Source organism: Puntigrus tetrazona, chromosome 18 (assembly GCF_018831695.1).
Source record: "Puntigrus tetrazona isolate hp1 chromosome 18, ASM1883169v1, whole genome shotgun sequence".
NCBI classification, from domain to species: domain Eukaryota; kingdom Metazoa; phylum Chordata; class Actinopteri; order Cypriniformes; family Cyprinidae; genus Puntigrus; species Puntigrus tetrazona.
In genome coordinates, this window is record NC_056716.1 from 419137 (window position 1) to 432140 (window position 13004).

The 13004-nt window shown below is 37.3% G+C and overlaps 1 protein-coding gene across 2 annotated transcripts in view; it reads right to left on the minus strand.

Moving 5' to 3' along the window:
* LOC122362946 (protein jagged-1b-like) overlaps window positions 1–13004 on the minus strand; it is a 38363-nt gene that overhangs the window by 19299 nt on the left and 6060 nt on the right. The window lies entirely within an intron of this gene.

The following is a 13004-nucleotide window of genomic DNA, read 5'->3' on the forward strand; positions in this document are numbered from 1 at the left end:
ATATAGATCCATACCCTCTACTATGAGAAAATGCTTGTTTGGAAAAACACCCTCAGGCTGGCAAGATTAAACAGTTATGAAATATCTAAATGGTTTTCCTCTCCATCTCTCCCCTTCCACCCTTAACTGTGTTCAGAATGTAATGGCTTACCAAACACTACAAAGCATATTAAAAAGTACTTATAGCATTATGCATTCACAACAGTAAAGCGGTAAATATTAATCAACGATAAACATTTAATTCACATTAACAGCAAAGCAAGGTTAAGCTGACCGCGATGCATTGTATCTAATATAGTATTTCAAGCAGTAACTTCAATGATAACAACTGTTCTAATAGATTTAACATCATTTTTTTAATGCTAGATCTGCTATATGTTGCTGAAACGTATTTGCAATTGCAGGGATTAGGATACATTTCACGGCTGCAAAGTAAAGTAGGGGAAATCTAGACAGGTGGTGCTGGGGGAGGAGGGCAGTGCCACTGTTAGCGTGCGTGCGCTTCGAGTATATGTGCTCAGGAAGAGCGCATAATCAGAACAGCACACAGACGAAATGTTTATTCTGAAGGGTTTTTAAACGCATGCAAATAATGTACATTTGTGATTGCTAAGTGCTATATCTTTAGCGTTATCTTTGGAAACAGCAAACACTACGACTACAACTTTCCCATCATTAAATTGCTAATTTGCTGCTTATTAATAGTTAGTAAGGTAGTTATGTTTAGGTATTGGGTAGGATTAGGGATGTAGAATAAGGTCATGAAGAATAAGGCATTAATATGTGCTTAATTGCCACAAACAAATGGCATGTTAATAATCAAATAGCTAAGAGACTCTAAAATAAAGTGTTGCCTTATCTTAATAGTTATCATCTTGGCGTGAACAGGACTTTATCCATTACTATTACTCTGTTACCAATTATATTACTTATTAAAAATGTTTTATATACACTTACATATACTGCAGCAATAATAAGAAGAGTATGTTAGTATGCTATTCTGCAACAGCCTTCTTTTTCCATTGAAGCCCTGACGAAGGCTTTTGTTAAAAAGCCCTTTATGTTCTCTCTCTCTCTGTCTCTGTCTCTCTCTCTCTCTCTCTCTCTCTCCCTCTCAAATATCTGTCCATTCAACCATAAACATCTATATACCAACTTGCATTCATCTTTAAACTCATTGCCCTTTACACACTTGCTCACTCTCTCTCACTTTCGCTCTCTTTGTCGGTCTCTCTCATATTCAGTGACGGTCAGGATAATACAGTGAAGTCTAAAAGTCTGGGACCTCCAGGCCTCTAGCATTTTTCTCGTAAGTATCAGTTTGAAATGAAAGTTTAATTGAAAAATGAATAATCGATGTCAGAATGACGAAGTATAATGTATATTTGTATATTTTGCTTTAAAGACAGCAGCGCTGAAAAGATTTTTCAGTGTGGTGTTTGGACACCGCTGTAAATTATGACAGCAGTTATGACATACCACGTGACAAAAAAAGGTTATGAAAAGAAAAGGACTAATGATTGGCAAAACTCAAACGGTGTCCCGCAGATGGGGGGTACAGGAGGATATCCCGACTGAGGCAGCCTGTACAAACAGAGCTCATTCCAACAGGAAGAACTCCCAGTCCTCCGAGAGGAATTTCCCTCTCTCTGTCTCTCTCCATCACTGACTCACTATTCTTACATATTGTTTTGACATAACCCTCCGTCATGCTTTTCTAGCACCCCTTTTTCCCAATAAACCCATGTAAACATTTTGTAAACACTTTGCCCCTTGTACAAACTGTAAAATGTTTGATCTCAGCCACAAAAAGTAACAACAGCCACAAAACGTATCTGGTCTCATAACCCATATCGTCTTAGATAACGAATATGAACTGAGTGGAAATTGAATGAAAAAACAGAACAAGCTAAAAAAAATCTAAATGGTCTCAAAAATATTTACCTCTGTGCTCGCATGGAACACTGTTTTAACATACATTACTGCACGTTTTGTCACAGTTTCAAAGAGAAATCTTCACCGAGGGGCGTATAAACACAGGTTCAATATGTGAACCCTGGCACATTTTTATTATTTTGACATAGTTACGTAAAATCCGTGGACTGTTGCTAAAAGTTAATGCTCCATCACGTGGGAAATATGCCCTAAACCAAATCCGACCCTAAACCTACCTGATAGTGTTAACAAATGCAAAAGTGATATAAAGACCTCTCAGATTCCAGCAAAAATATCTTCATTTGTGTTCCGAAGATGAACGGAGGTCTCATGAGTTTGGAACAACAGAATTTTCATTTTTGGGTAAACCAATCCTTTAATAATTTTAGGAAGTTATAAAATGATATTATTTAAACTAGTTGTGTGAAAATTCTACCTTATTAATCGAAAATCTGAATAAAAGGTGTTGGCGTTTCCCTGCTTCTACGTGAAATATATGTACCAAGAAGTACATATCACTGCAGCTTCTAAAATAAATTTATTTTAGAAGCTGCAGTGATATGTACTTCTTGGTACATATATTTCACGTCTGGCTAAAATTGATACTACATTTATGCCATAAGACCAGGCAGGAAAAAAATTAAGTAGCACAATGGATTTCAACATACATACACAGTCTATTAAACAGCAAAATATGAATACAGTATAAATGTTTAATACGTTCTATACCATATTCCTTATTTGCTTTTACTGTGAGATACAAAAATCACATCACGTCCCTGTTGTAACAAGGACAAATGAATCATGGATGCAGGCCTACACTTTGTCCGATGAGGAAAAACAGTCTCTTAAAACATCAATATAGTAATTATGCACGTTCACACACAGACACGCACACATTTACCCAAGCCCATAATAACTACACTCATCCGGTCCTCTCCCGCTCTCACACACCTGCAGAGAGCAGGTGTTGCCATGGAAGCTGTAGCATCCACCTAAGGTGTTACCAGCAGAGCCACAGAGGGTTTTTTTAGAGAGGAAGAGACCAAATTAGAACAGCTACATTAATTATCTCTTCACTTTACCCCTAGTGACCTCAGAGAGAGAGAGACAAGGGTCCGCTCTGTTGTTTGTGTGCTCTAGGAACACTATGTAATCTCCTGTATGAATTCTGTCTCCCAAACATGGACGCTCATCTCCAAATCTGTGGCTGTGTATTTTCGTTGCTTCAACACCAAAACTATTTACTTGTTTTAAAACCGTTCAGCATTCTTGACTGTCCCTCATCCTACTTCTTCTGTCTTCTGGTTTTTCTCTTTGAGAGGGATGTATGGTTTCTGAAAAGCCTTTAGGCGGTTTGGCATTTGGCCGCAGTGCAGCCCACGGGCATTTACTTGAATATTCATACACAGAGCAGCACCGACAAAGAAACAAAACCGACTTACATGCACAGCTTACACATGGGAAGCTTACAAATGATATGGATATCATTTGATGTGGATTTTTATTGCATATCAACAATTAAATTGAGTTATTCTTTTTAGGTTTATTTGACAAGGGAAAAAAATCTGAATGAAAAAAGTGAATGGTAAAAAAAAAAAATGGCGAAAAGTCTCCAAAACAAGTACATCACAAATGTAAATTTTATTTCAAATAATAATGTTTTAAATCAGTTAGGTGCCTTTCTGTTTGTTTCTCATCTAATGTTTACATTTTCAGCTTTTATTTTAATTCAGATATCAAACAACAGGAATTAAATTTTAATAGTTTAACAGCACTAGTCCAGGTAACATTTCAAAAACACATTTCACAAAAATTAAATCAAGTCCACTTAATATACTTGCATGTTCTGGTGGAATCTAACACTGTCAAATAATAGTTTCTCAGATTAAATTTTGGTCAGTCTCCTTTACCTTTCTCTGCCGACGCACAGCCAGACACTGAAGCGGTGCAGGCGTTTATAAAAGCATGTAAACACACATTAAATATTAGAATGCAAGACACGTGATGGACACTACACAGAAGCCCTGACCCTACCCTCCTGCCCCTCATACTGCTTATTTCTCTCTCTCTCTCACTGTTTTTCTTTCATCCCAGGCATGATTATCAGTAGCCTCACTCTCCCACTTTGTCCCATCCTCACATCATCTCCCCTGTCTCTCAAAGTCAAATTCTTTTTGGGTTAATTGGCTTGACAAAGGTATGTGATTTCTGAGCACTAAAAACAACAGGCCTCCTCGAGTCATTCCCCGTCAGGGCCCAAGGCAGGGCAGGCGGCCCCTTTTGTCTTTCACAGGAAATTACCCCGTCTGGCATGTTCACATAAAAAGTGTAATATATATATATATATATATATATATATATATATTGTGAGTGGGAAGAGTACAAGGCACAATACAGTGAAAGTAAAAGGGACAGATTAAGTCAACTGATTAAGTCATGACATGACGGCTAAAAGGACCGTATCCAATTCAAACTGTTCTAAGTTTTATAATAGCACTGGTCTGAGGTTTTTTTTTTCCAACCAAAAAAAAAGTCTAAAAAAGTGCAATTGGCTTTTTGAGTTTTGACTTCTTTTTACTGTGCAATCTGGCCTTCAAACTTTGAAACAGAGCTAGTGTACGAGTGTAAATTCAACTTTCTAACTTAAATGACAGGAGCTGTATTTGCAAAATATGTTTACATAAAACTATATTAATGACCAGAGCACAAGAGCATGGAGAAAGAGCAAAGTGCCCTTATGCCTGCCATGCTGTGGCCTGTGAGACTGATTGTGCTCGTGCTTGTCATCTGCACTCAGCGTCTCTTTCATTTCTCTAAAGGAGGCTTCAGAACCGGTGAACAAATGAAACGGCCACTGAAGAAAAAGAACAGTCACACTCCTACCAATCAGAACCACAGGACATCACAATGACTTGCCCCATTAAGTGTGGAAATAACAGCCCTCGGTGCATGAGTTCATTATGCAGGACACCAAAACCCTGTATTTCAGGAGCTGAGGGAGAAATAGAAAACACTTGAATTGGAAAAAAAAAAAGAGTTCAATTTAAGGATAGAAGGAGGGGTTTGAAAAGGATAAACTGAGATGAGCGATGAAATGACAGGAAGGACTGACAAGGCCTATTTAAATGAGAGCGGCCAATTAAAGTAACCTGCCAGTCAGAGTAAACTCAGGGTAATAACGCCGACTCAAACCTGTGTCTGACTCCCAGCTCTTTAATATGTAATTGTCTCTGCGTTAGACAGAAGACAGTCCGATAAAGGACGAGGAATTGTGAGTCTGGAGTAGATAAGACAAGAGAGCACAGTCCAGCTAACAAGACAGCACCCAAGAGTGAGTAGATGAAAAGAGAGGGAGAGAATGAGCGTAGGAGGAACGTTATGGATGAGTGACTTTTGGAAAAGGACGAAATCATGAGGCCAGGGAATAGAGCAAAAGGTTGAATAAAAGATACAGAAGAATAACAAGAACAATAGAGCAGAGCATGAAATTATCATAGCATTTATCCAATCAGTGAGCCAGTAAAGTGACAGTCTAAATGTTTTATCTGCCCGTTTCCTTATAATCTTACCAGTGCACTGTAATCGGTTTCTTGTTCTTCTATCCTACATTTTTAACGACTCTACAGTTTTTCTGCTTGATCTTTCAGGACTTGCTTCACTCCCATAGTTCTTTGTAAATACAGCATGGGCTACCAGTATTCTTTTTAAATATGAGATATTAAATACATCATATTAGTTTGCAATAGTTTTTCATTTTTGTATTTTATAAATTGTATCAATATTTGTTACTGGATAGCACAACAACTTCTAAAAGAGCTAAAAAAAACAACAACAATTCAGTACTTCATTTCATTTTTCATAATTGTAATTCTTTAGTCCAGTTCAGATGGGATTCATTTTCTAAGCTATGTTTGAGTTTAGATTTTGGATGTGATATTTATTACAGAGGTGGAAGGGTCTGTTTTGTACATGCAGATCACGCACTCTCGAATGTATGTGTAGTGATTCGAATTAATTACCATTATTATAACCACAGTTTTACTACAATTACCATTGTTCAGCTACGGTCAGTATAGCAAAACCATGCTTAATTTGTGGTTGATTTAGTATAATTATACTTTTTTGTATCATTATATGTTCGTAAAAGATATTGTGCATTTAAAACATTGTATCATTCAATGCAAAAATGAAGGCGAGTAATCTTACTACTGACATAACAGTAGCCAGTCTGGCTCTTCATTTTATTGTGTTTTTAGCTTGAAAGCAAATATGATCGGAAGCAAGAGCGTCTACGGCAGTTTACGTTGACCAAAACCCACAGCGCCGTTCGAATAGGCCTTAAGTTTATAGTTTGCAAATTCAAGATGGAGAAATGTTAATGCGGTTGATAAATTTATCAGCCGCTGCAATTCTGTAGTGACTCCAATATCTAAAAAAGGATATCACTCCCAAAACTTTACACACATACAGTTAAATTATGTTCTATTTTGACTGAAGGTGAGAAGAGAGCGAGACGAGCGCCCCTTCCTTTATGCAAACTCCCACTTCAATCCAATTTGCACACAAATGAGAGCGCTCCGTCCCAGTGTCCCCCAACTCTACTGTCCCAAGGCTAGGATCTTATCTTCAGCACGCACGCGAATGAATGTTAATGGAATTAACATGGCGTGTCGACGAGTCAAAGCTTGTGTTTGTACGTGACTGCCGTCTTTACAGGTGTTTTCAATCCCTGCGAGTCTGCATACAGATGTACTATAAAATAAAAAAGCCAGCACATTACAGAGAGACGAAACGGTCTTGAAACAATTGCACGGTATACATTAGTCTATCTGCGTGACTGCACAGGTATGCGCTGGTAGGAGTTAACAGAAGTCTCTCTTTCTCTCTCTCTCTCTCTCTGTATCCCTGCAGTAAATGAGTTTCTCTGGTTCCCAGGCAGCAGGAATGTCCAGGTAACTGAGTGCTGAAACTCTCCAAAATACAACATGACATAATAGAAGGGGATCAGTTTACAGCTCGCCCTGGAGACAAACACTCTCTTACACTCTCTCTCACCCACACATACACATAAATAATCACAAAACAGAGTGCGTACATCATATTACACACGATACAGATATATAAGCACTGTCTAAAAGGAGATTTACAAGTTCCAAGTATTTTTTTCCCATGTGCAATTGCGTCAGGTCCTGGGTGTGTTTTTCCTGCTAACGACAGCATGTCTGTAAACTGTGACCTACTCATAGAGAACGCTGGCATCAATATCATTTGTATGAAGTCAACATTTGTCAAAATTAGCCTAAGTAAACACACAACAGCTCTATTAATAGCTGTTTTGACTATGGAACCACATCAACACAGCCTCTAAAATGCTCTCACAGCTCACAGAGCCATTATTTCCGGACAAATGTTATATATTTTCTTATGATGAACTGTGACTGAAACATTTCCACAGAAACCTATGGATGGATTTTCTTTCATTCAGATTCAATCTACTGAATTTGCTCTTTGGAATTGACAGAGTCATGGATAAATTGCTTTTTACATTTTAATTGATGGATGGGACTCATAAGCCCAGGCAGGGATCATGTCTGGACATGCCCACTCCATTTAGCCAGCCATATCCCCTTCAGGTACATTCGATTGCCCAAGTTAAAGCTCAAGATTACAGCTTTAATGGAAGAGGAATTGAGAGAAGAATTTAAAATGGTGGTGGTGATTTTGCAGCGGTGTAGCTTTCTGGTGGAAGATCTGGACTGGAAAGTGAAACATTAAAGGTTAAAACCCTGCAAGGACTGCGTTATCTAACAGCATTCTTTGTATCTTATAAAGACTGTGAAAATATTTGTGGGTGTTTGAAAAAAAAAGAAGTATATTTTGCATAAAAAAGCTTACTTGAAGCCTAATTAGCATTGTCATAATTTATGCATTATTTAAATTGATTACACACTATAGATACATTGAGTATGTATGTTTTTATTCATAATATAAATTATTATTATATCCTTTGGATTTTTATTTGTAATTATTACCCATATATGCTTAGCCCAGAGAAACATTTCCAGTAACAAAACAAAAGAAAAGTTTGTGTCAGCTAAATGGCACATTAGTAAAATTAGTATCCTAGTTAATAACTGCTGTGTCTCTAATCAAATTTGCTCTGAGGTTTGATCTCAGGTGTGGGTGATTAATGAGGTGCAGGATCGCAAGAGAACAATGTGCGTGACCTCAGCCTGCTATAGGGGAACTGTTAGAATGATAATAATAATAATAAAAAGGTACAATCAACTAATAATGTAAATTATCTACAACCCAGTCTTTAAAAAGCAGAAGCTCCAGAAACTGCTGCTTATAAACACAAACACCCAGAGCATTGCTGGGACAGTGATATATGGCTTTGAATATCTAGAGGGTATGAATCCAATCTTCATCAGATAAGCTTCAGGACTTGGTTATCACACTCACTTAAATTCAGCAACATGCAGGGAATTAAACGCACAACATCTGCACCTTAAGGAAACAAAATAGATGGATAATGTCCTTTTGTGTTCCATTCAGTTTAACGGTCATTTCCTTCAACCCTAAACACAATACAGAATAAAAAAAACAGGTATTAAAAAATGAATATGGAAAATTCCTTCAATTAACAATATATCGGGCTGAAATATTACAGATTTTTGAGCTCAAAATCTATTTATTTTAGAGATTCCGTACAATCCTGCTTGATTTAAGGATACACAAAATATCCTTTTCTGATGACAACTGAGAACAGGTTTGGACAGGATATTGTACAAATACGTGTTTAAATGTCATATGTATTATTTATAATTACAACAGTGGTCATATTTCCCAGCCTGCATGTTATTCAAATGGCTTGCTTTGTATTCGGATGGTGATTATTCAAATCTCTGAGCTGCAGTCACCTACAGAACTCCAATTCACCTCTAGTTTCGGATCATCTGACCCTCTTCCTTATAAACGCACCAGCGTTTGATGAAGCTAATAACCGCTCCACTAAAGCCATCGACAAAAGACAATGATCCCCAAACCCCACGAACTACAGTTCCCACACATCCACTTCCCCTCCGTATTCATTCACCCTGATCACAGACGCCCTCATCTCTTCTTTTCTTGTCACGAAGGAAGAAAGGGAGAGTGATGATCTCATTTACTGTGCGACCACATGAAGGCCAACAGCTTCAATCATGACACCATTAATCAGGAAACACTAAACAATGGGAGAGCCACAATGCGTTACAGTATGACAACACGGTTAAGCGGCGAAACACGCTGTGTGGGTCATCACTCAGGAACCGACACTTACAGCGTGAACCGAGAGGCTGGGAAGATCAGAAAGCCAGCGGACGAGAAGAGAAGGGAAGAAAGCCAGAGAAAGAACGGCTCACCTTTCCTCATAATACCTGCGCTCACCTGTTTGTCTGCTCACCTGAGGCTGGGATCCTGATACCTCCCCTCCCTCCCTCCTTCCTCCTGAACCACCACACAAAGATGGACAGATAATACGGTTCTTTCACTCCCTTGATGCCCACACAAATCCATTCACTCCCTCTCTCTCGCCCTTCAGCCCTGCCCTGAAACTGATCCAGACAGCCGTTTTTCTCACACTCACAGTTTAAACAGTTTGTACATATAATAATAATAATTATGCATTTCCACATTGCATCTACTCAACAACTACAAATAAATTGGTCTGTATGATAATCGCCGTTTTATTCACAATATCAGAGTGGCTCAGTTAACAGTTAATGCAGGATCTCTGCTTGGATTTTATGTGCATTTTCATGACTTTTATGTGCGTTTTGAATGCACCTTTCACTAGTTTTATTTTATTTACAGATTCATACTATTTCCAATATTTCTGCAGACAGACGTTTGCAGCATTCCAGCAGTATTTTGCCATCTTGTGTTGAAAGTTTAAGGGTATTATATATATCTTTTTTTGAAAGTAAAGAATTAAGAGAATTTTTTTTGTAACTTATTAGTGTAAATAAAATTATTTAAATATTATTGTTACAGTATTAAATTTACAAATCAATTATCATCTTAATAATAATAATAATATTTATGATAATGATTCATATTATTAATAGTAGTTTTAATAATTATTATAAATATAATAATAAAAATAAAATTATATAATAATAATAATAATAATAATAATAATAATAATAATAATAATAATAACTACTAAATTTTACAATGTCAATATAAACCCTTTAATTAAAATATTTATTCTGTGTACAGGTTGTGATTGTCTTATTAGAATATTGAAATATCAACTTGGTTTGCATAAATGTTTGCTAAATGTTGAGAATTGTGACTTCTAAATTTCAAAACATTTCACGTCAGAAAAATGCACATCCCTAGCGCCAATCCACTACACAGAGGTCCATTTGCCAGAGGCTCTTAGACCTGTTCTTCTGAGCCAAGACAGCTGGCCTGCATCTGATGATTTCCCCCTGCACCGGCAAAGCTCCAGCTAGCTTTGGGCTTTATTGAAAACATTATTGCCATTTATAATTAATGTAGTTACAAAAACAATATCACCTTTCTAACCCCAATTCATTTTCTACTGTAGGTTCTTCACATATATCAGCATTAGCTAGGTGGCATGCTGTATACCTGTATGTATATTTATAGTTTAAGTGCCAAATTAATTAATTCAAAAGTAAAGCAAATATATGATAAATGACAAAAGAGCATTCAACATCGAGGCTCCATTTCAATTAGAAGGCTAAAATTCACAGAACTTCAGCATTTATTGAGGTTCATCAAAAGAAAGAACTCCTTGCACTGGCCTATCAGTCTCCTCCAGCCAAAGCAGAATTTCTATTTTGGAGGAATTCTGAGGCCTGAAGCTGGTTGTAATGCAGCACCGCGGTAGACAGTAATTACAGCAAGACTATACTATATAATATTTTACATGAGAGAGATATGTAGGTCATCAGACTCGTTTTTCTTTTATTGGGGGTTTCTGTGACTCATCGAAGAGTTTGATATCCCCAACCGTTCCCTTTAGATACCGATGATGAGATTAGTATTATGTGCGATGACTTAGCATAGCGAAAAGACATTCATAATCTCAAGCACGGACAAACAAAAGAGTCGGTTTCCTTCTTGGGCCTTGGGCACCTCTCTTTTATATTTCTGTTTTCCCCGAGTTTGTATGAAGTTGAAAAATTGCATCATTAAAAACCACACCACTATTAAATCACAGTGGTCTAATTAAAGATTTGCTTTTAAGTCGACGATTAATGGTCTATTTGTCGTGATAGCGTCTGTTCTATTACTCCGGACAATAAAAACTAGTGACGTCAGTTTGTCTGGAAAGTAAGAGAGAACAGACACGTTTGACAAAAGAAAGAGCCGGAAAATGATTAAGCACAGTGGGAGACAAAGAAAGACACATTTTCTGGTCAATTACCAGAGATAAACAAGCCGCAAATTAGTATGTTCAGGTTTGATTTAACCGATCAAAAAACAAATTGTGTATTTCTGACACTGTAGCCAAAACCGTTTTCATTGGTTTTCAACAGCAGGGCTGCAAATGTGATGCTGCTTTTGAGGCCCTTCAATAAACAAGACGAATAGCCTAGCGAGTATCAGATTCAGACAAAATAAGACCAAATAATATCTTTATTTTTGCGCCATCAGTAAAAATAGTTTGGTTGAGACAAAGCAGCAGAGAGACAATGAAATGTCCCAGTGATGTTATACAAAATATCAGCATGTAGCTCATCAAATTCATTATGTTGCTTTACGAACACCACAACCCCAACAGATACAATTAAAAGTTGTGCTACAATCTTAACCCCTCATCTTTTTCTCTCTTTCTCTCACGCCCACTCCATCCATCCACTCTAATCAATAAGTGCGTAATCAGTTTAAAGACCCATGCTGGAAAAAAAAATAAAAATCAAACACTGACCACAGCACTCACAGCGAGGTTCAGTAAAGATCACTGGCACAGCACGTCCACGTCAGCCAGCATTACTACCTCCATATGCTCTGCATAACGCCGCTGAGGTCAGATCAAGGTTAAGTGAAAACTTGCCTATCAGCCAGTTAATGAAATAGTGGGCCAGCTTATGTAGCTTTAGGGAAACTACCGAATGCGATTCAAATTTGTGAATGGATTGGAAAACAAACGCTTCTAGTGTTGTTCTTATCAAAAACAAAAACTCTGTCATCACTTACTAATCATGGTTAAACGTATAAGACTTTTGGTCATCTTTGAAAGCGCAAATAAAGATACTTTTAGAGAGATTTCTTGGCACTTAAAAAATCTCCACAACACAAGTGACACAAATGCTGTATAATGAACATACTTAAAGGGATAGTTCACCTAAAAATGTCATTCCACCCCCGTTAGACCTTCATTCATCTTTGGAACACATATGATATTTTTAATGAAATCAGAGAGTTTTCTTAACCCTATAGAGAGTGAGGTGCTTTCACGGTTAATGTCCAGAAAGTGTAGCAAGAACATCAACAAAATAGTCCGTGTGACATCACTAGTTCAACTGTAATTTTATGAAGGAATGAGCCGCAATGGCTCATAATTACAATGCTCTGCAGTTCCATTTCTCACCACACATTTACACTGGAAAAATGTGGGGCGCTGTTGAGCTGGGCAGGACTCAAGAACTGTTCGCTTTGTTGTAGAATGCTGAACACCATTTTATTATTGATTCAGCTTACATAGAGGTCTATGTTCTGCATGAATATTGTTTTCGCTGGTTAGGAAACTTTTGAAGCATTAATGTTTTGGTGTAACACTTCCTGATTTCATTAAAAATATCTGAAGATGAACAAAAGTCTTCTGGGTGGACATAAGGAGGAGTAAATGACAATCTCTTTAACATGTAGAGACAACTTTAGGTAAGGTATTTGGGAAAGATAAGTTGATTTCAAAGAAAAAGTACAAATACTGTGGCTCTGTCCTGCTAACAGATCATTGTCAGAAATATGATTAACATTAGATCGGTATACGGATAAGTGAATACGTGTTTTTTGTCATTTCCACCTGATGATTTGTAAATTAC